Genomic DNA, 14,901 nt, shown 5'->3' with positions numbered 1-14,901 from the left:
TATATAACACATTTTCTTTATCCACTCATCTATCATTGGACAGGAGTTGTTTCCAAATCTTGGCTCTTATGTATAGTCACTTTGAACATGGATATGCATCTCTCTCTTTGTGTAAGTGTTTTTGTGTTATACAGGTAGAAACCAAGAACATACTTTACTTTTATTTGTTTATTGTGAATAATAGTGGGCTATAAGATTGTAGGATTACAGTGTATGGTTTAGTTCCACACCACAACCCCACCACCAAAGTTCTGTGTCCCCATCCTCTCATCTCCCAAAGATAACCACCATAGTTCTCACCAGTCTTAGAAACAGTTTGCTTGCTTCTTTTTTTTTCTTTTTTGCACATTCATGTGTATCAGTAAGAACACAAACTAATGTACACGTATTTTGTGATGCATTCACATTGCTTTGTGAGACTGAGCTTCAGTGCAATCTTTCTACTATTATTTCCATATTTAAGATAAAGTTTCCATAGCTTTAAGTGCATCACCAAGTTGCCTAATGATGCATTTATTTTTAAAATATCATATACACATACATATATATGTATATGCCTACATGCACAAATACACATACATAAATTATATTATCTTATATTTAGTCTTTGGAAATAGTTCAAATCTTTCATTTGATAGAGAAAAGTAAAGTTAAAATTTCATTGATTTACTAACGATACCTGATTCATGAACTACGGAAGCCATGTTGAACCCAAGTGAGTGAAACACCTTGTTCCCTAAGTCTCTCCAAAAGCATGCAGGCTACATAACATTGAGATGTACAAGAGAAAAATGTTTAGAACCACAGTGGCACTTCTAGATCCACATATTGCAGTTTAATAAGTGAAATCAAACCTATTTCAGCCAGCTGATACATTTCTCCTATCTATCTCTTTTATAGAACAAACTTTAAATATTTAAACAAGTTTACAAAATAAGACAAGACTTGGTATTATGCTATTTTTCCTTCTAAACTAGGTTTTATTTTTTATGAGTGATTAAATATTGATATACAAAATTATGAGATAACAGGTGTATAATTCCATACTAGTTCCTACCATCAGAGTTCAGTGCCCCATTCCCTCCCTGGAAACTGCAGTTAAACTAGGTTTTATATTACAAAAGTATCATTTAATTGTGTGACTTCCCCTCTGGATATAATTTTAAGGGTTCATATCTTACATTTAATAAAATAATATGTATAACTTTAATCTATTACTGAGAATAATAGTCATATTTGGTCAAATTCAGGCTTTTAATTTTAACTTATCATAGTTTGGCATCAAATATGCATTAAAAACGTGAGCTGGTCACTCTGCATTATTTATGATGAATGGAAGTTTTTTGTCTATGGAATTTTATATTCAGGTTATATGCTTAAAATAGGCAAAACAGAGAAGTAGAACATTCTGTTGACAGGTAAATGTAAATCAATCTGGTTTCCTTCATTCAAAGGAAAATAATCAAGCTCCTTTGAAATAATATAAAATGCAAAATGATTGCCTGCTGTAGGGGAAGGGGCCTTATCAACTTCTCTTCTCACAGAAATGATTGCCATATTCTAGGTGGAAGAACATATGCTGTGACTTATCTTAGGACATTTCTGTGGTCTCCAATATTTCTTAACAGTTGATTTTCTTTGGTTACTTTTTTTTTCTTCTCCTACTTCCCTCCTCTGGTGTAAATTAGTTTCCCAATTCTATACCTAGCCATCATTTTCTTATCAGTATTGGAGTGAGGAGTACGGATGATTGTTTCATGGCTGATTTTGAAGAGTCTTTCATATTAAGTAATACAACTCTGGTTGCAGACAGGCTCTCTATTTGTGTCAACCTTTGTCTCAACATCTAAATCAAAGTCCCCTGAGACTGAATCTTTTATGATAACAAACAATAAAGGTAAATTATGAATTGCTTCTTCTATAGAAAATGCAATATTCATCAGGAATTCGTGATAGGATTGTAACTGGATAGACTTGAAACATGTGAAAACAACCAGATCTGTAATTAGAATACTATTCTTATCTTTCATATCTCTTACTAGTCTGAACAGTGTCTCTTAGAGGGGACTCAAGCTTAAATGTATATCCTAAAGTTGCTAGTAAATTTTTTTCATCAGTATGAATTTATTTTTTTCCATATGAGAAATATATTCTTGTTTTCTTTAGAGTGCTTGTAATATTTTTGCTCAGTTTTATTTTACCATTGCTATACTGAATTTAATATTAAAACTCTGTGATTTGCTGGAGACACTGTTCTGAATTTCTGATATTGAACAGCTATGGGAAAAGTATAGGTGCTATGCCCTCGTTTTTAGATTCAGAAGATTCAAAATAGACTGAAAGCTCTACTCTCACACTATCTTTGGATTCCTTTGATCATGTTTTGATCAATTTTTCAGAGGCAGTGCAAGAATTGGCTTAGCTATTTAAGTAGAAGTAAGTTGAGACAACATGAAAATGGTCTGATATAACTCACTTTTTTTTTTTTTTTTTTGGTTTGGTGTGTGTATGTACAAATCAACATTTCTGTTCTCTACAAAGATTCTAAATACCTAACTTTCTAGAATCCAAGATACTGGTTCCTGTTATATATTTAATTACACCTTAATTGCATTTAGAAGTCATTGTTTGGGAGTCAGGCAGTGGCACAGCAGGTTAAGCACAGGTGGCGCAAAGGGCAAGGGCCAGCAGAAGAATCCCAGTTCAAGCTCCTGGCTCCCCACTTGCAGGGGAGTCGCTTCACAGGCTGTGAAGCAGGTCTACAGGTGTCTCTCTTTCTCTCCTCCTCTCTGTCTTCCCCTCCTCTCTCCATTTCTCTCTGTCCTGTCCAACAACAATAAGCACTACAACAATAAAACAACAAGGGCAACAAAGGGGAATAAATAAATAAATATTTTTAATGCAATAAATAGGAAATTGATTTCCTTTCATATATATATATATATATATATATATATATATATATGAAACTAATTTAAAAGTAATTGTTTATGTCTTTATACTTTTTATATAATTAATAGGTTTAAAAAACTAAAGTGTGGATTTGATTTTTATATGGCTTTGGGCTCATATATCCACTAAAGTTATATAGGTATTTTAATTTCTGTGTTAAGGAATTAAAATATAAATTTCAAACTTATATATGGTCATCATCAAGAATCTTTGACATAATGCTAAATGTGATTTACCTTGTTGATACATACTTAGACATGGAAATATTGAAGATGGAAGACAACTAATCTAGCTAAGTTCATGCATTGCAAAGCACATGTCTGATGTTAGAACCCCAGGACCACATGGAACTGTCACAACACTGGTGAAAGCTCTCTGCTACTGCCCCCCCCAACACCACCCCAGCCTCTTTTCCTCTGTCTGAAATAAAAGGTAATGATTTTTTTAATTAGCCTAGGAGTACTAATAGTGTACGTGTGAGGCACTGATTTATATATATGGAGAGAGATATAAAATTGAGATTATTTACAAAATGTATTAGTTATCTATTGTTCTGTAGCAAATTATCCCAAACATAGAAAGTTAAAGTAGCAATTATTTTTATCATCATATGGCTTTTGAGAGTCATATATCAAAGAATTATAGCTGGGTGGGTACCTTTGGCTCAAGATCTCTCACAACACTGCAATCAAAGAATAAAACAAGATTGGGGTAATTCAAGGACCAAATGAAAGAGGATCCATCTTCAAGTATGCTAGCAGGCTTGAATATCCACTTCAAGATCATTAATTTATTCCTGGCAATATTTAGATACACTAGATACTCGCTGATTTAAGTCAGAGAAGTGTAGCAAATGTCCTAAAGGTTTTTCTATAGCTCTACTATCCCTACTTTACTCCATGAAGAATTTCTAGGCAGCTAAGTACTTTTATACCTGTAGAAAAAGCAGCAGGCAGAGTAGCTCATATGAAATATGCTCATTTATCAATGGCTTCAGGAAAAAAAAAAGGGAGAAGAAATGAACAAAGAGGAAGCCACAGTTTTATTGAAATCTAATTTCATGCGCAGTAACTTATCACTGCAGCAATTTTTATAAGAAAACATCATTAGGTCTTGTACAGAAGATACCGGTCTTCGAGATCCATTTTAGAAACTTTCTACCACAGTTCGCCTATTTTTTCTTTTATTGATTTAGCATTCGTTTATAATATTGCAAGATTCTACTATTGCAATTTTGCGCATACATACGCTTGCACATACATGTGTACAATTCACTGTACTCATCACCAAAGTGTCTGTGTCATCACACCAAATGGAAACATTCACATATTCCTCCATCAGCCCCAGACATCATGTGACTATATATTTTCTCAGCACTACCTGTTGAAAAGCCTTTGTTTTCTGCATTTTATGGTTTTTGGCTTTTTTGTTAAATGCTAGATGTATGTAAAAGTTTATTTTGGGGCTCTCTATTCTGTTTCATTGGTTTGAGTGGTTATTTTTATTCTTATATCATACTGCTTTAATTATTATTGGTTTGAAATATAGTGTGAAGTCAGGGATTAAGATACTGACACTTTTTCTCAAGTTACTTTCACTACTTATGATCTCTTTTTTTCTTTTCTTTATTGAAGGGATTAATGGTTTACAGTCAACAGTAAAATACAGTAGTTTGTATATGTGTTACCATTCACTATCTTTTGTGGTTCCACATAAATTTCCAAATTGCTCCTTCTATTTTCTTGAATAAATCTATTAGGATTCTGGGATGGGGAGATTAGTGGTTATACAAAAGACTTTCATGTCTGAGGCTTCAAGATTCCAGGTTCAATCACTAGCATAACCATAAGCCAGAGGTGAGGAATGCTCGTGTCTTTCTCACTGTCTCTCTCTCACATTAAAATAAAATACTTTAAAAATAAATAATTACTGAGGGTTTTTTAATAAGGATTTCATTGAATATGCCATTTGCTTTAGGAATGATTACATTCCAACAATATATATTTTTCCAACTGGGCTCAAACCAATTTAAAGAACAGTAAGCTGGGTGGTGGTGCACCTGGTTGTGTGCTACATGTTACAATGGGCAAGGGCCCAGATTCAAGCCTCCAGTACTCACCTGCAGTGGGAAAGCTTTGAGAGTGGTAAAGCAGTACTGCAGGTATCTCTCTATCTCTCTTCCTCTATAGCACCCCCTTCCTTCTTGATTTCTGACTGCCTCTATTCAATAAGTGAATAAAGATAATAAAGATAAAAAAGAACACCAAGATATATATTTATACAATGTTATTGAAAAGAAAAAGAAATATCAATGCGCAACCTCAAAACTAGCATCATGAGTAAAATCATGTTTCTCACCTCTAAGTAAATACTTAAATGATGCTGAACTAAATATGGCCCATCTAATTCATTCCACAAATATTTACTGAGTACTACTGTATCTGAATTGTGTTTGTGCAAAATGCTAAAGAGTAGAGGTGGAGATTAAAAGCAGTTTGAACTTTCTTGTATCTCAGAATAGGAGGCAAAGAGATAAGTATGTAGATAACTACCAGTAAAAAAATATAAAATGGCACTTAAGACATAGTTGAGACATTCATTGCAGACTTAAAGAGAGGGAAGATCAAAGATGAGAACTTGTAGATAAACATCAGTGTATATGAACACTGATGAATTCTGATAGAGGTGTAGAAATTGGTCAAGTAAAAAAAGTCATATAATTTTTTCAATATTTCTCTAATAAAGTGAATTTATAATGATTATCTTCTAGGTCAAAGGGCCTAAATTATTTTGCTTCTTATTTAACTACTACCTTAGTCTGATCAAGTAACTGGGCAACTTTGCAGCTAGATTTCCTCATCTGTGAAATGAGAAGGTTTAATTAGATGTTGTCCAAGACCTTTTCCAACTATAAAATTCTATTATTATTCGTGACTCTAGAGGATATTTTTTCAAATACACTTTCTATAGGATAATTATAAAATAATTACCTTATAAAGCAATCACATACTGAAACAGTTCGCTAAACACCTGTGGGAAATTCTCATATCCGAGGATAGTGAAATTGTATTCCCTTCCTTTCTGAAACAGAATATGTTCAAAATTGACTACAAAGAGAATAAGCTGTAGTTTAGAATATACTAATATAAAGTAGTTCTTCATGGAGAATTTTTAGTGATATTTTCATCTTTAATCTACCTTAGGAATTTCTAATTATTCCCACACATAAAGACTTTATATTCTCTGTCTTATGTCTGTTGTATGCACTGGATTGCTTATTTACCTGAACAGTTTCCAGGTACTCCCCATTCCCCCACACACACACTATTTATTTTGGGTTATTTTTCACCCTCATGATTTCACATAATATCATAATATTTATTTAACTCCCCAACATTTCATGAAGGCTCCTTCATCCAGGAAATATCTTTGGCAGTGACATTCAAGTTTATATCTAAATAAAAAGAATGAAAGCCAGTTAATGAAATCTCTTTAATTTGTAACTTTATTACTACAAACTAGTAAAACTACTAGTTTTACTACTAAAAACTAGTTTAACTACTACTAGTTAAACTACTAATGTAGTTTTACTACATTAAACTACTGTTTATATGTTAATAGTTGTTTATACTAATGCAGCATCTTTTTTTAATTGCTTACTGTTAAATGTATGATGACAACAGTCCTGAAAATCATCATTTACTTAATAAAGTGATATTGAAGTTGAAAAAACAGTACACACAATTTTGATTAAAAGGATTTGGGGGGGCATTGGAATAGAGCAAGTAGCAGAATAAAATTCATAGAAAATAAGCATGTTGGGAGTCGGGCGGTAGCGCAGCAGGTTAAGCGCACGTGACGCAAATCTCAAGGACCAGCTTAAGGATCCGGGTTCGAGCCCCGGCTCCCCACCAGTTCAAGAGAGTCGCTTCACAGGTGGTAAGCAGGTCTCCAGGTGTCTGTCTTTCTCTCCCCATCTCTGTCTTACCTCCTCTCTCCATTTCTTTCTGTCCAATCTAACAATGACGACATCAATAACAACAATAATAACTACAAATACAATAACAACAAAAAAACAAGGGCAACAAAAGGGAAAATAAATAAATATAAAATTTTAATATAAAAAAATAAAATAAGCATGCATTTATAATTTAAATAAAGTGATAAAATTATCACACTATAGCATATAAATTAAAAATTTTGCTGAAATGGCTTATTAGGGATTTGGAATGTTTTCATTAAAATATGACTATTAAGGTGTGGTAAGAGAGTAGTATGCCAAATATCCCATGCAGGTGACCAGATTGGAAACTAGCCTCCACCTCAATGTAAGAAGCATCGGTGCTGTGATATTTTTCTCTGGCACTTCCTCTGACTATTTAAAAAAGTCAACTCAAAGTGGTGAAGTCCCAACTACAATCCAACAAGTGACTATTAAATATAATAGGGACATATGTCATTAATGGAACTTTGAGCATGGTTATAAAAGTTCAAAACTAAAATAAATCTAGAAGCCCTGAAATATATTGTATCCATAAGAATGTAAGATGTATGTCATTTGGTTCTCACTTATAAAAAATATCAAAGATTTGATTCTTCTGTAGCAGAGTATCCTTTTCTCCACAACCTCTCCAATACCTGTCATTTCCTGGCTTGTTGATATAAGCTATTCTCTCAGGTGTGAGATGGTATCTCACTGCAGTTTTAATCTGCATTTCTCTAATGATAAGTAAAGTGGACCATTTTTCATGTGTCTGTGGGCCATGTGTATCTCTTCTTTAGAAAACTGCCTGGTTAGTTCTTTAGCCCACTTTTTTATTGGGTTATTTTTCTTCTTTTGTACATCTATACAAATTCTGTTTAGATGTTTCATATCAGTCATTTGTTTTATGTGTTAAGAGCAAATATATTATTATTGTTGTTATTATTTTTATCTTTGGATAGGCCAGAGAGAAATTGAGAGGGGAAGGGACCGAGAGAGAGGGAGAGAGACAGAGAGATACCTACAACAATGCTTCCCCATTTGTGTGAAGCTTCCCCCCTGCAAATGGGGGCGTGGGATCTAAAAACCAGGTGCACTGTAATGTATGTGCTCAACCAGGTGTACCACCACCCACCCCCTGATATAAAATATCTACTCCCATTTGCTCAGTTGCCTTCTTGTCCTTCTATAGGTTTTTTTTTCCTGATATGTAGACAATTTAGTTTCATGTAATACCATTCATTTGCTCTTGTTTTCATTTCCCATGCCCAGGGGGCCAAGTTTCCAAATACAGCTTTGATGTGAAGGTCCTAAAAAGTTTCACCAACATTTCTGGCTATACATTTTAGAGTTTCAGATCTAAGATCTAGCTCTTTTTTTTAATATTTATTTTATTTATTTATTCCCTTTTGTTGCCCTTGTTGTTTTATTGTTGTAGTTATTGTTGTTGTCGTTGTTGGATAGGACAGAGAGAAATGGAGAGAGGAGGGGAAGACAGAGAGGAGGAGAGAAAGATAGACACCTGCAGACCTGCTTCACCGCCAGTGAAGCGACTCCCCTGCAGGTGGGGAGCCGGGGCTAGAACCTGGATCCTTATGCCGATCCATGTGCTTTGCGCCACCTGCGCTTAACCCGCTGTGCTACAGTCCGACTCCCGATCTAGCTCTTTAATCCATTTTGATTTGACCTTGGTGTATGGTGTTAAGTGGTGGTCTAGTTTCACTTTTCTACAGGTAGCTGTCCAATTTTCCTAGCACCATCTCTTGAAGAGATCTTCTTTACCTCATAGAATGGTTTGGCCCCTTTTTCATATATTAGGTGGTTGTATAAGTGAAAGCTCATTTCTAGGCTTTCAATTCTGCTCCATTGGTCCAAGTGGCCATTCTTATTTCAGCACTATGGATGTTTTGATTACTGTCACTTTATAGTGTAAACTGAAGTTGGGGAGCATGATATCTCCATATTTTTCCTTTTTCTCAGAAGTGCTTTGGTAATTTGTGGCCTTTTTCAGTTCCACACAATTTTTTGGACAAGTTGTTCCATTTGCTTGAAAAATGCCATTGGCGTTTTGATAGGGATTGCATTGACATTGTAGATAGCTTTTGGTAGAATGGCCATTTTAATAATGTTCAGTCTTCCAATCTAGGAACAAGGAATGTTCTTTACTTCTGTTTGTCTTCTCTATTTCTTTTAGCAATGTCCTATAGTTTTCATTGTAAAGGTCCTTCACCTTCTTTGTGAGATTCATTCCAAGGTTTATCTTTTGGGGGTTGATTGTAAATGGGATTGAGTCTTTATTTCCCTTTCCTCTGATTTTTTGTATATGAAATGCCACATATTTATGTGTATTGATTTTGTATCTTGCTAAATTATTTCCAGTAGTTTTTTGGTGGAGTCATTGGGGTTCTCTAGCTCATATCATCAGCAAATAATGATAGTCTGATTTGTTCTTTTTCCAATCTGTATGCTTTTTATATTTCTTTCTTGTCTGATTGCAGCTGTGAGGACCTTGGGAACTATGTTGAATAACAGTGTAGATAGTTGTCATCTTCTACTTCCCCATTGACAATAATGTTAGCTGTGTGGGTTTGTAATAAATGATCTCTATTATGTTATGGAATTGTCCTTCTACCCCCATTTTCTGGAGGGTCTTTATCATAAATGGGTGTTGGATATTGTCAAATGCCTTTTTTGGCATCAATTGATTAACCATGTGATTTTTCTCTTTTTGTTGATATGATGAGTTACATTGATTGACTTGCAGATGTTGAACCATCTCTGTTTCCCAGGGGTGAGTCCCACTTGCTCTTGGTGAATTATTCTCTTGGCATGTTGTTGGATTTAATTTGCCAAGATCTTGTTCAGGATCTTTGCATCAATGTTCATCAGGGATATAGATCTCCATTTTTCTTTTATATTCCCCTGACAGAAGATGCAAAATGAAAGGCTATTTATGGGATACTTGATATCTCTGTGGGGGGGATGAATTTATGGTCAAAATAATTATAATCTTCAAGACTTCTTGAATCATATCTCTCGTCTCATCTTTAAATGGTATAAATTGTATCATGCCAGATTCTACCTTACCATCAACAGCTCTGCTATTGGAAGTTATTAACTTTAGCTCTTCTAATTTCCTTAGGCACAACAATTAGAACTTTGTCATAAAGCTTGGAAATTAAAGAACTTGTGTCATTACAATTCCCTTTTTGTTTCACCCATGCTACATATTTTTGATGAGCCAGATTGTACTTAGTTAAACCAATTGACAAAAGTTAATTATCTTCTTATGAGAAGTTTTACTTTTAAAATATATTTTCTTGCAGTCTTTCAAAAAGAAAATAAAACTGTGACTTCTTAATACTGTGTTTTTTGAAAGTTCAGTTGTCCTAAATATGAAGCATGACTTGGAAATAATTGATTTCTTACAAAATTTCTAACTGGTATTAGATATTTTAAATTGTCAGCTCTAAGAGGTTAAGAGACCATAATGTTGACATCTGTACCAAGAAAGGAAAATCTGAAAAACATAATAATCTGTGATAATCTGAAAAATAGAGAGATGATATTCATTTTGATGAAAAGTTTAAAAAAAGTCTTCAGCTGGCAAATTTAATGTGCATATGCTAAACATTAATGAGAGAAATGTATTCCCATAATAAGCTATATATTATCATTAATGTGATATTTACATATACATATTTATAAGAATCTAGCCAAAGGGTGCTATAATACAGTAACATAAATAAAGAGAGAGAGAGGGAGGGAGAGAGAGAGAGAGATGGGAAAGAATCTAGCCAAAGGGTGCCATAATACAGTAACATAAATAAAAAAAAAAAAGAATCTAGCCAAAGGGTGCCATAATACAGTAACATAAATAAAGAGAGAGAGAGAGAGAGAGGGAGAGAGAGATGGGAAAGAAGGCTTGCTCCAGAAATGAAACAAGATCTGACCATCCCCTTTGTATTTTCCCTACTTACATAAGTCTGAAAATAAAAGAATTGTGTCTCTAAAGTTCTACCAAGCAGAACTAAAACTAAACAAGTCGATAATATTAAAGAGGCAGATGGGTGAAATTTACAAAGAGAACTTTGGAAAGTAACCTCAGACAGGTGGTTACCAAAGAGCTGGTGCATAAAGTGTGCCTGTAGGAGTAAGGGAGAGGAGGAAGCATGCAGTAATAAAGACATGCAGGCTGACTGAGCTTGATACTGTTTGTCAGATAGCTGTATTTTTGTCTAAGCTTCTCAAATTGTTTCATTGTACTATGAGAAGTGCAGGAAGAGGTCTCTGAACATGTGATTGGTTATTGTTTTGAAAAAGAAAGAAAATTGCCCTTCATTTTCTTTCCATTGGCATTAAATCCCAGTGGTGGGTCTAAGAATACTCCAAATCAACAAGGAGCTTTTGAGTACATTACTTCTAAGATTTTTCCATTGATCTCAATGTTTTACCAAAACTGCAAATACAAGCCTACAAAAAGAGCTTTTGCAAAATATTTCAAAGTTTTCATCTACTAGTAACTGACAAAGAAAATCATATTTTACTCTTCAAGTATTTGCCAACAGAGTATAAAATGAAGTCTTTTATTCCCCCCTCCACCCATAAAATGTTTAGAGAAATAATCCCTATGGAAATTTTCATGGTAACATTTCATTTAAATGCATGATATTTAAAAAAAATAGAAAGAGACCAAGAGACAGCTGAATGTGTATTGTGGTTGGTTTTCCCTGTACACAACCCACCTTTGAGCCCTGGCATCATGTAGGAGTACTATAGCAATAGGGTAAGATGCAGTGCTGTGTTTTCTCTGCTTCTCTGTCTTTACCTTTGGATAAAAAAAAATGACTTGGGTGTGATGAAATCATGCATACTCAAGGCCCTAACTTCACTAGAAAAATAAATAATAGAGATAGGTATATATTCTGTGGCAGAAGCTCAGATAAGACAGTCACTTTGGAGGTACTACAGTTTATAATCTAATGAGAAAACTCAAACAGTGACAGTCTGAATCTACTAACGGGACAAATAGCTACATGTTAATAGCATAAAAAGATGAAATTTACTTCTTATTTATATAGAACACCAGTAGTATAAGTAGATACTCCCAGTTAGAATAGGATGAGAAGACTTTATCAGTGGGATTGAGAAATTATCCTGAAGCCTATGACTGAGGATCAGGTTTTATCCATTTCATAGATCTTTCCTCTTATATGTGCTTAGGGATCAGACTGTGGCGTTGGAAGCTAGAATGAAGGATCATGATGAGATGGTGTTGAAGCTAGAAGTGATCATGACATGATTTATATCTAAGTATTGATATATTCCTTTGTGAAGAATTCAGTCATTTGTCACATCTATGTGTGGAATGTAGTCTAGATATATATCTGGAGGGAATGGAAAATGGTTTAACAAGTAGACAGTTTCTGTAATCTGAGGTAATCAGGTAAGATGTGATAAGGAAGAATAGTGGAGCACATAGGAGTCACATTTTAGTCAGATTTGGAGGAGGGGAATATTAAGGAAGGCTTTCTTTATGAGATAACTTCCTTGGAAAATATAGAAGGAATAGAAGTTGATGATGTAAAAAAGAGGAGAAATGGTTTAGAAGGAAACAATCCTGAAAATAAGCAAGATTCACTAAAATAGACTTTAAGCATTGTATCTATGAGTTAAGATAAAATTTCTTGTTAAATGTTTCAGTTGTTTTTAAAAAAGAGAGAGATTCCTATAAATGAGTGCTTATAAGATACTGAATTTTTTCATACTAAAAGATTAGTAGGACAGACAAAATTTGATTTACTTTTACTGTCAAGGATTAAATTATCTGCTAAACAAAAAGACCAAAGGATGGAAACTTTGAAGAACATTAAACAATTTCAGGAAGTTTTGAATTAAGACATTAAGTGAACCTAATTAAACAGCTGGTAAAATGCATTTTATTCATTTTATCTTAGAAATGATAGTCTCAATTCAAAATTTCAACAGATATTCAATATTCATTTCTCTAGAAAACATGGAAAAAAAGACATTTCCTTGTTAATGTTTGGTATTTAATTATTCTAACTACAGGTTATCAAATTAACATCAATTTTTCACTAAACTTCTTGAGTTTTCTCCTCACTTTTCTCAAATCTCCCCTTTAAGAAGAAAGGAGGAGGTGGCACACTCAGTAGAAAACCAACATTACCATGTGTGAGCACCCAGGTTCAAGTGCCTGGTCCCCACCTGCAGGGGACAACCTTTATAAGTAGTGGAGCAGTGCTGCAGGTGTCTTCTTTCTCTCTGTAGCTCTCTCCTACTATATGTTTCTGTCTCTCACCCTCAATAAAAAATAAAAATAAAGATGACAGAAACAAAATATGCTCAGTGAAGCAAGAAAGTAGGTGAAGGGCAACTGCAAGATGGTTTCACTCATTTGTGGAATATAGACAATTGAATATGCAGATATGAAAAAAATAACCTATTTTCAAAACTGTGGGAGTATAGTAGTGGTTCTCTATGGTGGGGATAGTGACACAGAATTTTGGTGATGGTTGTGATAAAAAATAAATAAATCTATTTATAAATAAATAAATAGAAACAAAATGTTAAAGTTTACACTATTTCATTCTTCATATAATTTAGGTTTTTATTATTAAGAGAGTGCAAGAGAGACCAGAGCATTAGTATGTCTTCTATAAGGGCTAGGTTTCAAATCCAAACCCATAGGTTCACAATTGAAAGCCATTTATTCTTCCAGTGAGCTATCTTCCTTGTCCTGAGATTTATTTAAAATAATTATCTTATTTTATTTCTTTCTAATTAGGTTTTTAACTTCTTGAGGCCAGTGACTGTGTCTGAAAATTATAGGGTGGCGAAAACAAGGTAAGTCCAACACGATTTAATATCTCACTTTTTAGTGTTCTAGTACCTGATTTATAATTTGCATGTGTCAAATAATTGTTTAAAATGAATTCATGGACAGGATATTTAAGCTTTATATTCTTTTTTTACCTTCTCTTTTTAAAAATATAGTTTATTTATTAATTTATTGGATAGAGACAGAGAGAAATTGAGATGGAAGAAAGAAAGACAAAGAGAGACAACTGCAACCCTACTTCACTACTTGTTAGGCTTCCTCCCAGCAAGTGGGGGCTAAGCGTCCTTGTACATTGCAACAAGTGCGCCCACCCAGGTACACCACCACCCCACCCCCAAGCTTTTTTTAAATTTCTTTATTGGGGAATTAATGTTTTACATTCAATAGTAAATACAATAGTTTATACATAACATTTCTTAGTTTTCCATATAACAATACAACCCCCACTAGGTCCTCTGTCATCCTTTTATTTAATTTTGGAAGTTTGTAGGTATCTAGAAAATCATCTATTTCTTCCAGGTTCTCTAGCTTGGTGGCATATAGTTATTCATAGAAGCTTCATATGATATGTTGGATTTCTGTGGTGTCTGTTGTGATATGTCCTCTTTCATTTATGATCTGATTTATTTGAGTTTTACCTTTTTTGTTTTGTGACTCTGGTTAAAGGTTTGTCAATTTTGTTCACTCTTTTGAAGAACCAACTTTACTTTAGTTGAGCTTTTCTTATTTTCTTTTCTCAGTTTTCTTATTTTCAATGTTATTTAGTTTTGCCCTAATTTTAGTTATTTCTGTCCTTCTGGTTGCTTTATATTTCCATTGTTCTTCTTCTTCTGTGTCTTTAAGATGTGCATTCAAGTTATTCATTTGTGCTTTTTCTTATTTCCTAATGTGAGCTCGTATGGCTATGAACTTCCCTTTCAGTACTGCCTTAGCTGTGTCCCAAATATTTTGATAGTTTGTGTCTTCATTTTCATTGAACTCTGAAAACCTTTTGATTTATTCCTTTATTTCCTCTTTCACCGAGTAGTTGTTAAGGAGTATACTGTTGAGCTTCTGCATTTGGGGACTATTACTGATCTTTTGTTGATTGTTAAGTGTTAGTTTA

The 14,901-nt window shown here is 33.9% G+C and overlaps 1 long non-coding RNA gene across 2 annotated transcripts in view; it reads left to right on the top strand.

Moving 5' to 3' along the window:
• The window catches only part of LOC132540732 (uncharacterized), an 820,348-nt gene extending 806,546 nt beyond the window's left edge, over positions 1–13,802 (top strand). For both annotated transcript variants that reach the window (XR_009551890.1, XR_009551889.1), the window contains one exon: positions 13,743–13,802. This is a non-coding gene — a long non-coding RNA (uncharacterized LOC132540732). The remainder of the gene's footprint in view (positions 1–13,742) is intronic.
• The last annotated feature ends 1,099 nt before the right edge of the window (positions 13,803–14,901 follow it).

Source organism: Erinaceus europaeus, chromosome 10, assembly GCF_950295315.1.
Source record: "Erinaceus europaeus chromosome 10, mEriEur2.1, whole genome shotgun sequence".
NCBI lineage: Eukaryota > Metazoa > Chordata > Mammalia > Eulipotyphla > Erinaceidae > Erinaceus > Erinaceus europaeus.
This window is presented reverse-complemented; position numbering and strand designations above follow the sequence as displayed.